Below are 17,884 nucleotides of genomic sequence, written 5' to 3'. Positions count from 1 at the left end.
CATGTCACCTTTATCATCTCTGATTCCTTTTATAGCACTCTTTCCTCCATTTCTGAGCTTCGTCAACAAGCTACAGAATATCTTGCCACCTTCTTGATATTTATTTTCTATATTCTTACCAAAATCTTCCCATGACATTTGTTTAGCTAGTTTTACGTAGTGTTTAGGTTTCTTACATTTATCTCTCTATTCTGTAAGAGCACAAACTGACTTATTTTTCCCAGGAACTTTTGATATGCTTGATTTATTTTCCTTCATTGCCTGTTTAGCTTCCTGTGTCCACCATGCAGTTCTGATTTTTCTATCCTTGCAGATAACCTCACCACATGCCTCTCTGGCTGAATCAGTCAGTTGTTTCTTCGGGGCTTGCCACTGAATCTCCAAGGTTTAGTTCCTGTTCTCAAACTCTCATGTTTTTCTTGAATAATGTTTGTGTATATTATTCTATGCTTCATATGAAGCACAGAATAAAAGTTGAGAGCTGCTCAACTTTTATTCGCTTTAAAACTTCCTTACATGTTCTTCTTTTCAATATGAAATTCAATTTTATCCTGCTCAAGACTAAATGGTGATTTCTTTCAATTTCAAATCCTCTGTACAGTCTGGTGTCCTGCATGGAAGAAAACATTGCTATCAACAATAACATTGTCAGTGAGACTTTTCTTATTCCTTGGCCTCTTCTCTCCATGTGAATTTGTGCACATTTTTATGTTGGAACATTGTGTTAGTAATAACCAGTCCTTATCCTGAGCAGAAATCCAACAGGTATTTGCCATTATTATTAGCTTTGCTCTCTTCTCGAAATTTTCCCGAAATATTTTTATATGTTTGACAATCATTTCCTACTCTGCTATTTAGATCCCCAACAAGGACGAACTTTTCCTTTGTCAGTTTTGTCAGTTGCTTTCTCTAAAGCTTCAAAAAAGTCTTCCACTACTATCTTAGTAGAACCTTCTGTGTGACCATAGGCACAAATAAGTCACGTTGTTCAGTTCTCCATTCTGATATTTGCCCACATCATTCTACTTGAGACTGCCTGCCATTCAAGATTTGCCTCGTATTTAGTGTTGAATGCTATGGCTACTCCTTCTTTACCTTGATGGTCATTGCCTGAATGTAACATTTTGTATTTATTGCTCAGAAAGATCTCACCAGTTTATTGTGTTTTTTTGTTTCACTCACCTCTATTATGTCGATCTGTTACTTATTTAATTCCTCAGCTAGCTCCATTTCTTTACTATTCAGGCTTCTTATGTTGATAGTACCGATCTTGAACTCTGGTGATGTTGAGTTGGGACGTGTTTTAAGATATGTTCCAGTAGCTGACTTTTTGCTGTTTGCCTTGGTTCCCTGGCATTAACAATAGGGGCCTTGTTTAACCAGGCGATGCCCCAGCCGGCATGAAATTCTGTCATGTTGTACCATCATTTTTATGTTGGTTTAAGCCAATAAGAATACAATTTGCTCAGGTAAATTCCAAATTGCCAGTCCATCCTCTTTCATTCATTATCCAGGTAGATACTTAACAGGGTGCACCATGAGAAAGTGAGGATTCGACATTAGGTCAGAATCCCTGGTCGGTTCTCTGCATTCCTATAAAAGCTATGAAGTCTCTTCTCCCTTATATAGCTTTGACCCTTAAGCACCCTCCGAGACACAACATTGGTAATCAAAATCTTGTTGAAACATAAATCTATGTGCTTTTCTCGGCAAAAGACCTATTTGAAACTTCCGAGGATTCTACATTGCAACATATCTCTATCATCTGTTGAGACGTCATCCTTGTGATCTCCCATGATATCCCATTCCAATAAGTCTGACTTAATACAAACATAGAGCAGTGTCTGTTCACCTCTCAATATGACCTCATATTACCAGATGCTGCATCTAACTATAACCTGGTATAGATATATCCCTGGATATCCGTGATCATCTCATTTCCCATCCATGCGATCTATATACTGTTAATTTGGGGATTTAATTGCTGCACTACTTTGTGGGATAGTGCACCAACTATTAGAAGAGTTGTGAATACATTCACTACTATAATTTGTTTACCATCCTTCCTCCCACTGTTACAGGTGTAATCATGTCCCTGTGATACTACTTTCTTTGGACAACTGTGTGCTCCATCTCTGTTATGGAAGGTTTGAAAAATGTGCTTGTCTATAATCGATGAGTGAAAATTTTTAGTTGATGAGTAAAAAAAAAAAATCAGAAGTTTCTGTTTAGTTAGTGATCAATTTTATTCATTCATGCATTCTTTTTCATGCTTTATGTTGTAAATATTTTTTTGTATGTTTGTCATTCTCATTGCATCTATTGGGGAATGCTGGTCATTACAAATAAAGGATCTGTCAATTATTGGAATATTATTATTATTATTATGTGACACCTCCAGGGAGTCCAAAGACTCATCGAAGAAGAGTGTGCCAACAGCATCGAACAATTGATCCTCTTCCAACTACTAACCATGTTCAAACTTGCTTAATTTTATGCATGAGCCATTAGTAGCAGAGGCTCTACCAATAGCCCAACCTTTGCTAAGATGATAAGCTACATGCACCATTTTATCTTATAGTGTGCTCATTCATATCGTGAGGTAACCAGTTAATTGCAACATGAATAGATGTGCAGTGAAAAGCAGTAATAATAGATATTAAAACTTAGAAAGTTGTGAAAATAGTATTTATTCTCCCCAAATATTTCTTTATATTGATCCTAATCTAAATACTTTTTGATTTCTGGGTTGCCTTTTGGGGGGGGGGGTTCTATTCACAACTTTTCTAATAGTTTGAGCACTATCTCACAAAGTATTGCAGCAATTAAATCCTCAATCATATATGAAGATTGAAGCATTTTATTTTATTAATAGTGTTTTTTATGACACTGAAATTTTTCTACATTTGCTTATAATGGCAGAGAAGTTTGCTTTATTTTTATAAAAGCAATTCAAGACATAAATATTAGAAGCAAATAAAAGTTTATAAAATGACCAGATCCAGGAATAAACATGTGATTACGGTATATTATTTATGTGACTAGAACACATCCATGCTAACATCTGATGAGTGAGATATTTGTCTCATGGGTGAGCTAGCACAAAATTTCCAAGTCCTGCTGATATCACAGTGGAAAATAAATCAGGCTGACTGGAGTGTATTTTCATCCTTAGAAGAATTTTGTTCTACAACAGTTAGCTCCTTCCCAGTCAACAAAGCAGTGAATCATTATACAGTGTATTATTAACAGTTATCAACTTTATCTTATAGCGCTATGCCATTTAATGTAAAGTTAAAGCTATAACTTGTCATGCTGTGCCATTTCTCTTCTTCTAATTAAAGGTTCTATTCCCAGCCCTATATATTTTTGCATTTATTCCTGTTAAAGACTTCCCTAATTGCTTCCTGTTGTGATTCCTAAAATTAAACACAATATACTAATGCTTTTTGAAGAGTTTAATAACTTTTTGATGCATAAACATTGCATTACATTTGCATTAATAGCCTGGGTGTGCAGTCACAAATATGGACACCTTTGAGCACTTTGAACAGATGTACAGATGGTGCAGCAGGTCAAATTCATAGAGTTCCAATGGTTTTAAACCTCACAGAAATAGGTGGCTGTGAGTTGTTATTGTGTCATGAATTGCTGTTTTTGTTTTCTGAGTTTCATTTGCTTTGCATATATGAAGTGTGAATTGATGTGTTTAGGACACTGATGTACACAAGTTTTTAATATAGAATTTCTATAAATAATTCATAACTTTTTTTGCCCATATTTACAATGGGGAAGCAGTGCTAACAATCTACTGAATATCCTATTTTCTGCCAGAGCGTTTGAAGATTGTATGATTGTAGTCAAAGGAGGTAAGCTTCATTCTCCTTTTCCAAATTTGCTATTATATTTACACCTTTGTAATTCATATTACCAACCAAATATAGCATTCTCCTTCATTATTGTTTTCTAATATATCTTAAATCAACAAATACATTATCCCCATTCTTTGCAGATTTGGTTACAATTAATCAATAAATTAGAATGTTGAAAGTTAACCTACAATTAATTATGTTGGACCAATTAAGATGAGCACTGATGCACTATGCACTCTTACAACACTTTCATACATTGATAAAAATGCAATCATATGGTCAGATTGATATGAATTTTATAGCTTGGGTTGCATAAGCCACACAACAGCACACCCAACCAAAATGGGCATGTGATTCCACTGATATATAAACACAACATATAAAAGAGGATTATATTAAAACTAGAGTGATTCTTCCACTTACTCACACACCCACACATGCATTCAAAACCTTAAAACATTGGATTACAAAATGACTATAAATCTCCTTGCACATAATTACACAAGAAATTAATAACTCCTACCTGTATCTTTAACAAACTTCAACTTTATTTAACTGTAAGCATATTCAGCTTGTATTTAAAGCAGGTATCAAAAACAATAATAGTTTATTTCATTAGGTTCAGCTTCCAGTAATCAACGGAACACAAGCTATTTTGGAATGTTACTGTGTTTGGTAGGTGTTAGTCCATAAAGTGTATAATAATTTTCTTTCCAGTCTTCAGTCAAAAAGAATTTAGAACACTGAAGATACATTTTCTCAAAAGGAACTTAAATAAGGAATCTGTCGAAAATCACCATTCATTCCTTACATTTATTTTCTTTATTTCTTAAAAGGAATCATTTACAACATTCCATTTTTTCTCCTATATCCATTCCCTTTTTTTTACAATATCTCTCGCTCTCTCTCTTTAAAAAAAAAAATCTCTCACTTTTTTTTAAAAAAAAATTCCATCCATATCAGCTGTTTGCATCATATCACAATATGGCATACACTCTATTCTCTGTGACTTGTACAGACTACTGTTTCATTGCACAATGACTTGCCATTTCTGTCAATAACACCGTACTTTTCAGTCCATGCCTCTTGAACGCTTCAACCACTTCCTTTATCACTCAGTCGGGATTTTTTTGAGGTTCCTTCATAACAGGGCTGGAATGTTAAAGAAATAAAAACTTTATATTACAAATTACGAATTTCACAAGATATGAAAAATATTTATTTTAAGTAATAATTACACAATAACATCAAATGAATATTTGATTATTATTTATTGTATTAACCAATTGCTTATTGATAATAACTGTTTTCTTACCTCTGCAGCAGTGTTGTTGAACTGGCACAAAATAATTCAATGCACTTCTTGTTCACACGACTGCAAAAACTGAACTGAACTCAAACAAGGAGAATAGTTGTTGTTGGGTACTGGTGAATGCTGGCATGCCATCCATAATGTCATAGCCTGTCACCACTGACACGCATGTCTTGGTTCGCATCACTGTTCCTCATTTTTCCAATTGACAAAAGTGACCCATGGTCACTTCTGCCAATTGGAAAAAGATTTGACACTTCATTCATTCACAATAATATCTTCTGAAGAGATAATCAAATCCAAGACTCTTGATCCTCTTATCCTCTGTTGCATACTACCTAAGATAGTTGGCCCTCAAAAAGTCAAAAAAATTTCATTTTCTTTGTTCTAGATGCTGTCTCTTCATTCCAGTCTTTATTACCATAATGATAATGGCCCATAATCACCACCCTTTTCTTATTAGCCAGATCAGTTTGTCTATATGTATATATATCTCTCTCTTTCTCACCGCATTACCAGGTCTATAGCAATACCTACTAAACATTTCATCTACTTCATACCATACTGCTTCAAAACCATTGTCACTGTTTGCTTCTTGCATCTCCACCCTAGATGGGCACAAGTCCTTTGCTATCATCAATGACACATGTCATTGATGATGGCAATGATAGTATATCTTTGTATATCTTCACCAAAAACTACGTATCCTTCCTCTGTTCCTGTCAGAATGATGTCATCCTCATCCAACTACCGCTCGCTTATTCCAACAATTTTTGGATGAATGAAGTCTTAAAATAAATCATGTACGATTATAGAGAATGTTTTCTTATATTTCTGAGATAATTATAGAAATTCTTTACATTTATATAGTGTTGACAATTTCCTCGATAAAATTTGCATACTAATTTTTAGAATTTTTAAACAAAAAAACATTCCTAATTGTAGTAATATTTCATTTCACACGAAGGAAACACACACATATCAATGCTACAGTTTCATTCCCCTTGTTTTGAATACTTCTGTTTCAAATGATATACAATAACTCATATAGTAGATAGGTGATATCAGTATCACTTATATCTACTATATATCTATTATCACTGATATTATACCTCTCTCCAAACCTAAGTGTTAACCCTCATATCCTTAACCATCTCAATCCTTTCTTGCACAATCACACATCCACTCCTGAAACCATCATATACACTTTTCACGCAGTGTCTCACTGACCTCCCACCCTAATATTCACCATATCTCTGTCCATCTTGTGTTCCTTCTGTTTCATTCTCTTCACTTGTGCCTCTTCCCTCTCCATTTGCAAACTCTCCTACCATACTCTCCTGTTCTTCTATAACACATCTGGCTTCCTCATCTCTTCCATTCACTCCAGTTCCATTCCATTCATTACTTTCTCTTCCAACAACAGTTTCTTCAGCTGACTCACACCAGATCCATTTAAATGTATCCCATTTCTTTTATTCAGTTCTATCCATCCCTCATATTCATCCCGCACATTCAAAAATTAACTCCTTTCTCTTCACACCTTTGCTAGCATACCATTCATAATTTGCTCACCTTCTCAATTCATTGTCATACCTGGGCAACACTCTGACTACCTTACCTACCACACTGTCATCTTTCACTCTCCTTAACTCATTGGACTTTAGGCTTTAAATAGTCTAATTTCTTCCACTTATTTGTTTTTTTTTCTGTGTATTATTATTAATATTGTATTCCTGAAGAGGTCAAATGATTAAACCTGCTTTATAATTATTTCTCTATGTGCTCTATTCATTCCATTAAATTTTAGTATGAGAATACTTATGCTTTGTTTTGTGAGAGGATTTGGGACTGATGTTTAATGTTTCCTATTGGGCAGACTTTGTGCTGTTAAATACTTCTATAGAATAAAAGCTGTGAATTAATAATATTAAACTTAGAACCAGAGCTACAGCATCACAATTTTTGACCTAATGATCCTTATAATAAGAGTAGCAGTGATGACTTTTACAGTACTTGGTCAAGATTTACTGCCATGATTCTTGATACACCAGCAAAGGAAAACTTCTTGTTGTATATAAAACATCTTAATATTGTAATCTTTCTTGTTGAAAGTTTTTTCACTTGATTATGAATTAAATTAAAGATGCCAAGAAATTATATTCTCTTATATACAGGGTAGTTCAAAATTACACATACAAACTTTGAGGGGAGGTAGACAACATCAAAATCAATCATATTCACATAGGAAAGCATGACCGGAAACACCACCCAAAAGTGATAGGTGGCACTGTTTGCCAATGCTCCAGGTGAGCAATTGGGGCTTCGTCATTCAAGCTTTCGATGTCATATGAAGAACATGCGTCGTTTTACGAATGCTGAGATGGCAGACATGCACCTCATTTACGGGTTAGCTCATGATAATGGACAAGCCGCTGTACGAATGTATCGCAAAAGGTACCCAAACAGACGTGTACCACACCACCAAATGTTTGAGCATTTGCATCAGAATTTGTGTGACTATGGGTCCTTCAGGGATCACAGGCATGATCGACGTGAAATCCCACCATGGAAGAGGAAGTGTTGCATGTGATGGACAATAATCCAGAGACAAGCACACGTGCCATTGCCTCTGCTATAGGAGTATCTCAATCCAGTGTATTACGCGTTTTGCACTCTGAGTCCTTACATCCATTTCATCTGCAACGGGTCCAGCTACTGATGGCTGAAGATTATCCTCGATGTGTGGAATTCGCGCAGTGGTTTCTTCAGAAAAGTGCCATAAACCTGGATTTTCCAACTTGTGTTTTGTTCACAGATGAAGTTTCATTTACCCGCGAAGGAGTCTTCAATCACCACAATGCTTATGTGTGGGCCCATGAGGAACTCATATGCTGTGTGATCACATGCTGCACAACAACACTTCACCATTAATGTATGGGCAGGTATTGTCGCTGACTGTTTAGTTGGTCCATACGCGTTTTGCACTCTGAGTGTAAAACCTGTTATCACCCTAACTGGACTCCCAGAAGTTCTGCCGGATTTACTGAACAATGTTCCAATAGCTGCATCAGCAGATGTGGTTCCAACACGATGGGGCTTCAGCTCATTTTGGCATTTCTGTGCATCAGTATTTGGACAGGTCCTTTGGGGCTTGATGGATTGGGCATGGCGGACCTGTCACATGGCCTTTATGCTCACCTGATTTATCAAGCATTGATTTCTTTCTGTTGGGGACCCTTAAAGCCATGGTGTATGAAATGCCTCTGACATGGACCTCGTGGCAAGAATTGCCATCGCCCCTGCTAATATCCAGGAAACTCCAGGTATTTTCGAAAATGTACGGCAATCAATGCATCGTCGGTGTCAGGCGTGCATCACTGCTAACGGTCGTAACTTTGAGCACCTGATGTGAAACCATCTTATGTATCACTACCATTGAACTGTTCAGTTATGCCTAATAAAGTTTTATACACTACTTACTGCCTAGTAGTATTTCTGTATCTTTGTGTCCTTGTTAGTACCTTCTGGTGGCGTTTCCAGTCATGCTTTCCTATGTTAATATGGTTGATTTTGATTTTCTCTACCTCTCCTTAAAGTTTGTACGTGGAATTTTGAACCACCCTGTATATATATATTCTCTGCCAGGTTGGCAGGAAAATGACCCAGAGGAAGACCAAGATATAGGTGGATTGATACGGTACAATGTGCCTTAGACGATAGAAATATAAGATCTGATAATGATAATATTGGAGTCTTGACAAGTAATAGATTGATTTGGAGGAAAATTGTAGATAGCAAGTTAGTAATGATGTAAATTTTTCGTGTAGTACTATCATATCCCGTACACCCCTTGAGGGTACATGTCAGAAATTTGATGATGTATATATATATATATATATATATATATATATATATATGAGGGTGATCTGAAAAGTTCAATCTCGACCATAGATGGCAACACTATTGGCAAGATACTTAAAAATTAATTTCTCACTATTCTTGTTCCCCGAGAATTTATGGTCTACGGAAAATTCACAAACAAAACACACCACTCTGGCCGATAGTCAAAGGTAGACAGCCCCAATTATCACCTATCCAAGAAACTAGCATCAATACTCAAGGAGTTGGTAGGTCATTTCCCCTCCTATATTAAAAACAGACAACACTTTATGAACAAAATCAAAGACATCACACTGGAAAACAATGATTTATTAGTTAGTTTTGACGTCTCTGCCATCTTCACAAATGTCCCGATCAATGACGCAATCCTTCTATTCAGGAAAAATTCCCTCCCGATATCACAGTGCTCTTTGCGCATGTGGCAAAATACATGCACATCTGGGTCTGGCTATTTTGTGTGGCAAAACACTTTCTACCTACAAAAAGAAAGGACAGCCATGGGCTCACCATTAACACCCCCCCCCCCCCCATCTTGCTAACTTTTTTAGATTCCTCTCCTTTAAAACCCAAAGGTCTGTCTTAGATACATTGACGATGTTTTCGTCATCTGACCCCATGGCCGCTAGACACGTTCTTCAGCCACCTAAACAAACAACACAAATGCATACAATTCACATTCGAGATTGAAAAGCAGAACACACCTCTGTTTCTATAAATTATATATTTAGTTTAATCCTTTATCCAAGTGTAAGCAAACAAAGTTTGCACCTAAAGTATCTTCAGGACTGGGGCAACTCATGGCAAAGGTGGACTGAGTTCACATCACTTTCCCATGATGCTATGCTTTATGGGAAAGGTCATTACCCAGACTGGTTTCAACCTTTATTGAGGTCCCTTCAGTTGGAGCCAGACCCAGAGGTGATACCAAGGTTGAAGCAATGCAGAAGTCAAATTTCCATATGCCAGTTGCCAAAAGGTGTCACATCTTATTATTAAATTACTCTGAATTAGAGAAAGATTCTGTTTCTAGATACACTTGTCACACTTCTTCCTTCTGCGTCTTTCCTTCACTGTTTACTGAAAACCGACACATACTGGCCAATATATACACAAAAACTCCTACCACCTAACACAAAAACTAGGGATCATTAACCCTCTCATGCATTATGTCCACTGTGGTGGACAGCTACTATTGGTTTACTTCACAACTCCATGAGACATGTTTTGTAACCTCTGATGCATGCAGTCCACTCCAGTGGATTTCCTCTGCATGGTGGTGTTACCTAGTGGCTAAGAATGCAACTTCCACAGTCGTAAATTGCTTTTAATTTGTACTGTGTAGCCAAGATGGCGGACTTATACCAAGATAGCAGGTGCACATGGCAGTACATTTTCCACAAGATTATTTTATGGAAAAGCCTCAAGTGTGGTAAATAAATATATTTCAATTTATTATAGTATCTAATGTTACCTGAAATGTAATTTTTTCATTGAAGCTTTATAACTACGTTGATATCATACAATATATACCTGTCCACTGTAGTGGACTGCATGCATGTTGGGTAATAAAAGACCAAGCCAAGTGTTTACACTCTAGTGTTGCTCAGTGGACCAAATGTGGTTGAATTTTTTAGAAATGACTATAGCTAATACAATAGCTAATGAAAGATAATGTAAGATTATCTTTCATTTCAATATTTCAAGACTACGGAATGTTATCATTCCAGAAACAAGCTCCAGCTCAGAGGAGGAAGTCGATGAGAGTGTGAATTGTGCCGCGTATGGTAGAACTGTGTGCTTGGAGGAAGACAAAAGACATGGACCAATACAGACAATTCTTTAGCAGGAGCTATTCCGCCTTTCAGCAGTAAGCATACACTGAATGTTCAAGGGGACAGTCCTATCGACTACTTTCTTTCATTGGTGTCCAAAGAACTTTTAGAACACATTGTGTATGAAACAAATTTGTATACAGAACGGGAAAGAGAATTCGTGTTTTACAGTGGCCAAATTAAAAATTTTTCTGGGAATAAATTTGGTGATGTCGTACATCAAATACCCCAGAATTAGATCATATTGATCATCAGATGATGGACTGAGGATGAATCTGATCACAAATGCAATGCCAGTGAATCGATTTGAAGCAATTATGAGATTTCTGCATTTCACTGACAACACAGCCCTAGACCCCAACAACACAGACAGATTTTTCAAGATCAGGTTTGTACTTGATCACTTACAAAATTCATTTTTAAGAGCAGTTGACCCGGTCAATTGATGAACAGATAATCCCGTTCAAAGGTCGAAGCACGATAAAGCAATATGGGCCAAAGAAACCTAAACCATGGGGACTCAAAAGTGTGGGTTCGTGCTGGTAGCTCTGGTTATGTTTATCGGTTCAAAGTGTACCAAGGAGCGAGTGGTGGAAGAGAGAATGTCAGTGAATTTGGTGTGTTCCGATGTTGTTCTTCATCTCTGTGATGATATTCGTCATAAAGGCCACAAAGTGTTCTTCGATAATTTATTTACAAGCATTCCCATGCTAGAAGAACTCAAATAAACATAGCATTTATGGTACTGGAACCTGTCAGGCCAACAGATTAGAGACGCTCAATCACAACTGTCAATGGAGAAAGAATTGAAAACGGAAGGCCGGGGGCTCATTCAGATCAGTTACGAATGAGAACAGTGTAACATTTACGCAGTGGGTAAATAATAATTCTATCGATATTGCATCAACATGTGCCGATATCATCCCCAAGACCTACCTGAATGGTGGAGCAAGAAGGAAAAGAAGATAATCAATATAAACCCGCCCATTTTTGTAACATACTATAACACTCATATTGGAGGTGTAGACCCGATGTATCTGTATAGCACTCTATCCACACCAGTGTCGCAATAAGCGATGGTACCTCAGTGCTTTTTTCATTTCATCGATGTTGCAGTTTTGAACGCCTGGTTTTTACACAGGACAGCTAGAAGCAATTTACCCCTTCTGAATTTCAAGACATCAGTTGCAAGAGCACTAATAAATGTCGGCACACACGACCAGACAGGAGTCAAAAGAAGACTACCGAGCTCAATCCCTCCTAGTCTGAAAAGACGTGCAGTCACCAAAGCTCCACCGGAAGTAAGATTCCACGAAGATAATCGCTGTGCAAAGCTGACAGATATCATTAGATACATTCACCAATAATCCCACCACCCCTCCTCGTAACAATATGGAGTCATTAAGACACTACATAACATGGCTAAACTTATCTGTTCAAATGACAATGCCCTAACCACAGAACTAAACCACATTTTCAATACTTTCTCAGCCAATGGATACCCCACCCAAAAAGTCCAAAAAATATTGAAACCAGTAAACCACAACCCCCCCCCCACACACACACACACAACAAGGATTACTCTAAATCCATCACCATACTCTATATCCGAGACACCTCGGAAAAAATTACAAAAATCCTAAAAAAAAACGACTTCTTGTTACAGACCATATAAAAAATTGGCATCCCTTATCCGCTCTACTAAAGACCAATTCCCCCCCCCCCCCTTACACCTACCTGGTATATACCAGGTCCCTTGCAGCTATAAGCTGTCTTACTTTGGCCAAACAGGACAGCAAATATCAGAATTTCAGAACACAAGGACGACATCCGGTTTCACCAATACAGCCACTCTGTATTGGTGAAACCGGATGTCGCACACCGTATTCTATGACAGGTATCCATGCGCTGGATACCTGTCATAGAATACGGTGGAAGAAAGCCAGGATAATACACCGTAGTAAATACAAATATGAAAGGCTTTTCATGGAATCAGCTTCAGCCCTAAGAAACAATCCAAACCTCAACAAATTTGGCTGCATGAGACTGCCTCAAATTTGGGAAACCTACATCAGAAGACCTTCAACCCAATCGCCCAAGAATACCAACATTGCCCACTAGGGGGGCACCATCAGGACTTTAGGAGAAATAATAGCTTCCTGCTTCTTCCTCATTTACTGTTTGTTGTGCCTGCGTGCATCTGTCTTATTCTTAAGTTTCTTGAAAATGGTAACGTGACGTTGCCGAAATATTGAAGTACATTAAAATTTATTTTAATGTATATCCTAGTTGACGTTGTAATTTCCTTAAATTATTTAGTAAAAAATGACAGATATCAAGAATGCAAATAGATTGCACGATACACACTGCAAAAGAAAAATGAAGTACATTTGTGTAAAGTGCAACGAACCACTGTGCCTGGACTGCTTTGCCAGCTTCCATTTGGAAAAATGAATGTCTGTAAGCCTAAATGCATATAGTCCACTACAGTGGACATGATTGAAAATTGGATTCAATGTATAAAAAAAATTGAAATAAAATTTACAGTGTTTTCTTATAGCCTAAAAATACTTAAAATATTTTTTTAATCACCATTTTGGAAATTCATGCATGAGAGGGTTAATACACTTAAAAACAGTGCTTTGAAGATTTGCTCCACTGAACAAGTGCTTAAAAATGAATTTCAAGTTATCAGAAATACTTTTCTAAAAATGGTTACAGCCAATATACTATCAACAAAATTCTCTACAAGACCTCACTAAAAAACAAAGATAAACTAGACTACAATAAAACTGTAACCATTCCATACATTAAAGGGACATCAGATAAAATAAACATAATACTACAGAAATACAACCTTAAAGCCACCTTTAAACCTCCTGCAAAATTAAAGAGCTTACTCAGCTCATTTAAAGACCCACTTCTTCGCCGGCCTACCCTGGAGTATACCATGTTTATTACACCTGTATTCTACCTATATAGAGGAAACAGGTCATATAATTCCTATCAGACAAAAGGAACGTAAACGACACATTAAACATAATAACTATGGTGAAGCTGGCCTTTCCGATCATGCCCTGAACACTTTACATAGAATTGACTGGAAAAGCACCAGTTGTTTACATCACACCAAAACATGCTATGAACATAAATTTAAGGAAGCCTGTGAGATTCTTATCAATCTCCCTAATCTTAACAATAATGATGGTCTAAAAATCCCAAGCATATGGAAGGCACATATTCTACCCACTTAACCTTTTTCCCTAAGAGTTAACTATAAAGAGGACCATAGGTAATCCAGAATCTTAAATCTAATATAACAATTGTCTTGTTAAATTAGGACATAATTTTTACTGTAACAAAACTATCTATATGAAAGGATGTTTCTCTGATGTTGTCTTAAATAGAATATAGCTTTGATGTAGTTAATTTTTTTATTTATTTATTGTAATGTTATTTTATTTTCACTGGAGGTTAGGCCAGTAGAATAACCATTGATCAAATTATTATCTCTTCAGCATACTATGTGAAATATAATTTATCTCTGTAAAAGGTTACAAGACAGGATGTTGTGATGTGCTGCTATAATTATCGGTCTTCGGATTGATGCACCAAAGAAGAAGAAGACTCCAGATGATGACCTTAATATGAAAGTCGAAACATTGGGAAATTATAATAATTATTTATAGCACGGTTGTAGAGTCCATAATTTGTGTAAAATGAATGCTGATCACTATTTAACACTAAAGGAAAGGTGATTGCAGCTAGAGGGGGTATTTTGCAGATCTTAATGAGAACCACTACAAGGGTGAGATAACGGCTCTGGAGCATTGCTGGAATAAATGTGTTAGTCTTAAGGGAGATTATGTTGAAAAATAAAAAATAATTTTGAAATTGTAAATTTGTTTTTCATTGTTAAGCCAAGAACATTTCAGACCACCCTCGTATATATATATATATATATATATCAGTTGCGTTGCATGATCATTTCAGTTGGGTGCGCTGTCATGTGGGTTATGCTACAAATTTCACATCGATTTGACCGTATGCATGGACGTATGTCCGCAGAAATTTTTCGGGGAGGGGGAAGCTTGGAGACAAATAATTACATCAATAAATCTTAATAATTATTGATTTAATTTTAATTAAATAATTACATCGATAAACGTCTTTTAGCTTTTTTTGATATAATTATTTGTCGATGTAAAGTATAAATACATTATTTTCATTTTGCATCGATTTTAATGATCTTTTATTTTTAGAAAAAAAAAAGGTATTCAGAATTAATAGTTTGTAGCACAATTTCATATATTAAAAAATTGACTGGCATATTTCATTAAAAATCAACTAATTAATTAATCCTAAATTAAATTATTTCAGTTTAAAAGCAAAAAAAAATCATAAAACTAACAAGTAAAATAATATTAAATTACTTACCTTTTAAAAATGTATTTTTTGTTTAAATTTGCTTCACTATAAATTTATAATTCACACTTCACTCTGTAACTCACTAGACACTTCACAAATCAGAAAAAGATGAACCAAAAACAGGAACACGTTTTATTGCTGCAATAGGTGTTCTATGGCTACCCATCCTGGGAGGAAACAGGCCAGCACATAAAATTTTAAGACAGACAAAGCGTTCCCAGGGGCAAGGGTGTAAGATTACATATCGCAATCAATTTTACGATTATAATTTGTGGGATTTTTTAATTGATCCCGGGGGGGGGGGGGGGGGAGTGTCCTCCCATGGATGCCCATGATCGTGATTGCATTTTATTGATGTACGAAAGTTTTGAGAGGGAATAGCGCATCAGCACTCATTTTACTTGATCCAATGCAATTAATTGCAGGATAACTTTGAATACTTTTGCGTTGCGTGGGGGAACAATCTGTTTTAGGATTGATTAGAAAACAACAATGAAGGAAATGCTATGTTTGAAATACCTAAAGAAGAAAATATGTGAACCATCATTTATAAGACATGTGAGGAAAGGAAAGAATAAATGTGAGTAGAAACACTTTCATTAATGGTGAAGAATAATTAATAATTATCATTTGTGATATGCGTGTCCTATAAGTTGCCGGGTAGAGCAAATAACACGATCATATAAATTCTAAACATGAATAAGCGAATTTATGATGGCATAATTAAAAAAAAATCTTATGTGAGAGAGAGAGAGAGTATTGCAGGAATAAATATGGTTTCATGGAGCAGCAAATCATCTTGTAAAATTTGTTCACATGTTATGTGTATTTCTCTGGTTTGTGTACATTTCTGTTTTCCAAGAATTTTATTTTGTTTGCTGAGACTGGTATGCATAACATCTGATCATTATCGGAATTATCCACTCTTTCTATAATTCTAAATTTCATTAGTTTTTTTTTTTTTTTTTAGTATCAGCATTTCTTCTGTCTTATCAATCTCACATATGCTGGTATTTTGTTGTAGATCAACGTCTTATAATACACAGAATATTCATTTTTATTCAGGAATAGATATTTTTTACTATCTATTGTTTCCGAAGACTAGAATAAAAATGTCTCTATATACCGTTAAAAAACTTTGCAACCTCAACAGATGCTATACTACACAAGCAAAAGAAAAAATAATTAGCATTTTTCTCTTGACATCCACTTTCAAATTTTCAGTTCCGGAAAACATGTGTAACCACTGTTTGTAATAAAGCTATCGGATATAGTAATCTCTCAACTCATGACAAGTGACAACATTCAATTGGATTGGTTGACACAATAACCAATCACAGCCGGTAGGTGCTGAGTGAGCTCAAAATTTTAGCTCGCCTAGTCATGCCTTCCCAGCGGTTTAAAAATAATACAATGCTAGGAATTTGAAATTTGACATGCTGTGCCCTCTTTACATCTTTTCAAATGGCTCAAAGATGTATACATTTTGAAAGCACACCTGGGCTATTAACATGAATGTGATGCAATGTTTACGCAGCGAAAAGTGCCTTCTTCATGCTTTATTATCCTCATGAAGAGGACAACGAAGCATTAGTACAGTACATTGTGTTCAATTTTAGAAATCGCATGAAGTCTGCAAACAATTGGGAAGTCTTTAATGGAAAGAAATGCAAAAATATAATATGGGTGATACTGATATTTCGTGGATGAGCACCACACACCTAACACACCCAGAATATTCGCCCCTGATATCTACTCTACTATAAAATGATAAGCTGAAATTGGCAACGACGTCACAACGAACGTGACATCGGCTTGAAACGGATCTAGGCTGTAACGTTTTTGTCAAGTTATTTGAAACGTTTTGACACTCTTGAATTCTAATGACTGTCAAGTCATTAGAATTCCAGAATACCACTCTGGAACACGGGGGGGTGGAGCCCCCCCTTTTGAAGACTCTACACTCAGGGTAGCCCCTGAGTGTCGAGTCATCAGAATTCCAGGAGAACCGGCCTACCAGTCCAGGACATGGGGGGTTGGGCACCATAGGCATCAGGGGGCAGATCCCCCTAGTATGTATATTATAATATATATATGAATATTATTTTATTACTAATATTATATAATATACTATAATACATCTCCAAATCAAAAATTAGAATAATCAAAGAAAATGTGTTCAATAATTTGCAATTCTAATTTATTGCATAGAAAATAATTATTACCAAACATGAATTAGCATCATCTAAATCTGTGTGCTTTGTCAATTATATAGCCATGTGAACACATAAAAAGGTAATATAAATTATAAGAAAACTGTTATTTGAAAACATTCACAAAATTATAATAATTTTTAACATGGTTGAAAATATTAGAATATTCCAGATTTTTCCGATAAGTTTTGAGGAGAGCATAGAAATAGCTTATATTTCAGTAGCTGTGGGATTGCAGTAGATGCGTGAGGAATCATTTGTGTGTGGATTTCAATTAATCATTTGCCAAACATGGGTCGAATAAGTGACATATCGGAAGCTAAG

General features: G+C 36.0%; 1 protein-coding gene across 1 annotated transcript in view; it reads left to right on the top strand.

Moving 5' to 3' along the window:
* Positions 1–17,884, top strand: part of crb (cell polarity complex component crumbs) — a 439,435-nt gene that overhangs the window by 375,050 nt on the left and 46,501 nt on the right. The gene's annotated exons all lie outside the window — the stretch shown is intronic.

This window comes from Typopeltis vanoorti, chromosome 8 (assembly GCF_054136105.1).
Source record: "Typopeltis vanoorti isolate ZY-2024b chromosome 8, IOZ_Tvanoo_1.0, whole genome shotgun sequence".
NCBI classification, from domain to species: domain Eukaryota; kingdom Metazoa; phylum Arthropoda; class Arachnida; order Uropygi; family Thelyphonidae; genus Typopeltis; species Typopeltis vanoorti.
Note: the sequence above shows the minus strand (reverse complement) of the source record. Positions and strands in the feature narration are given on the sequence as shown.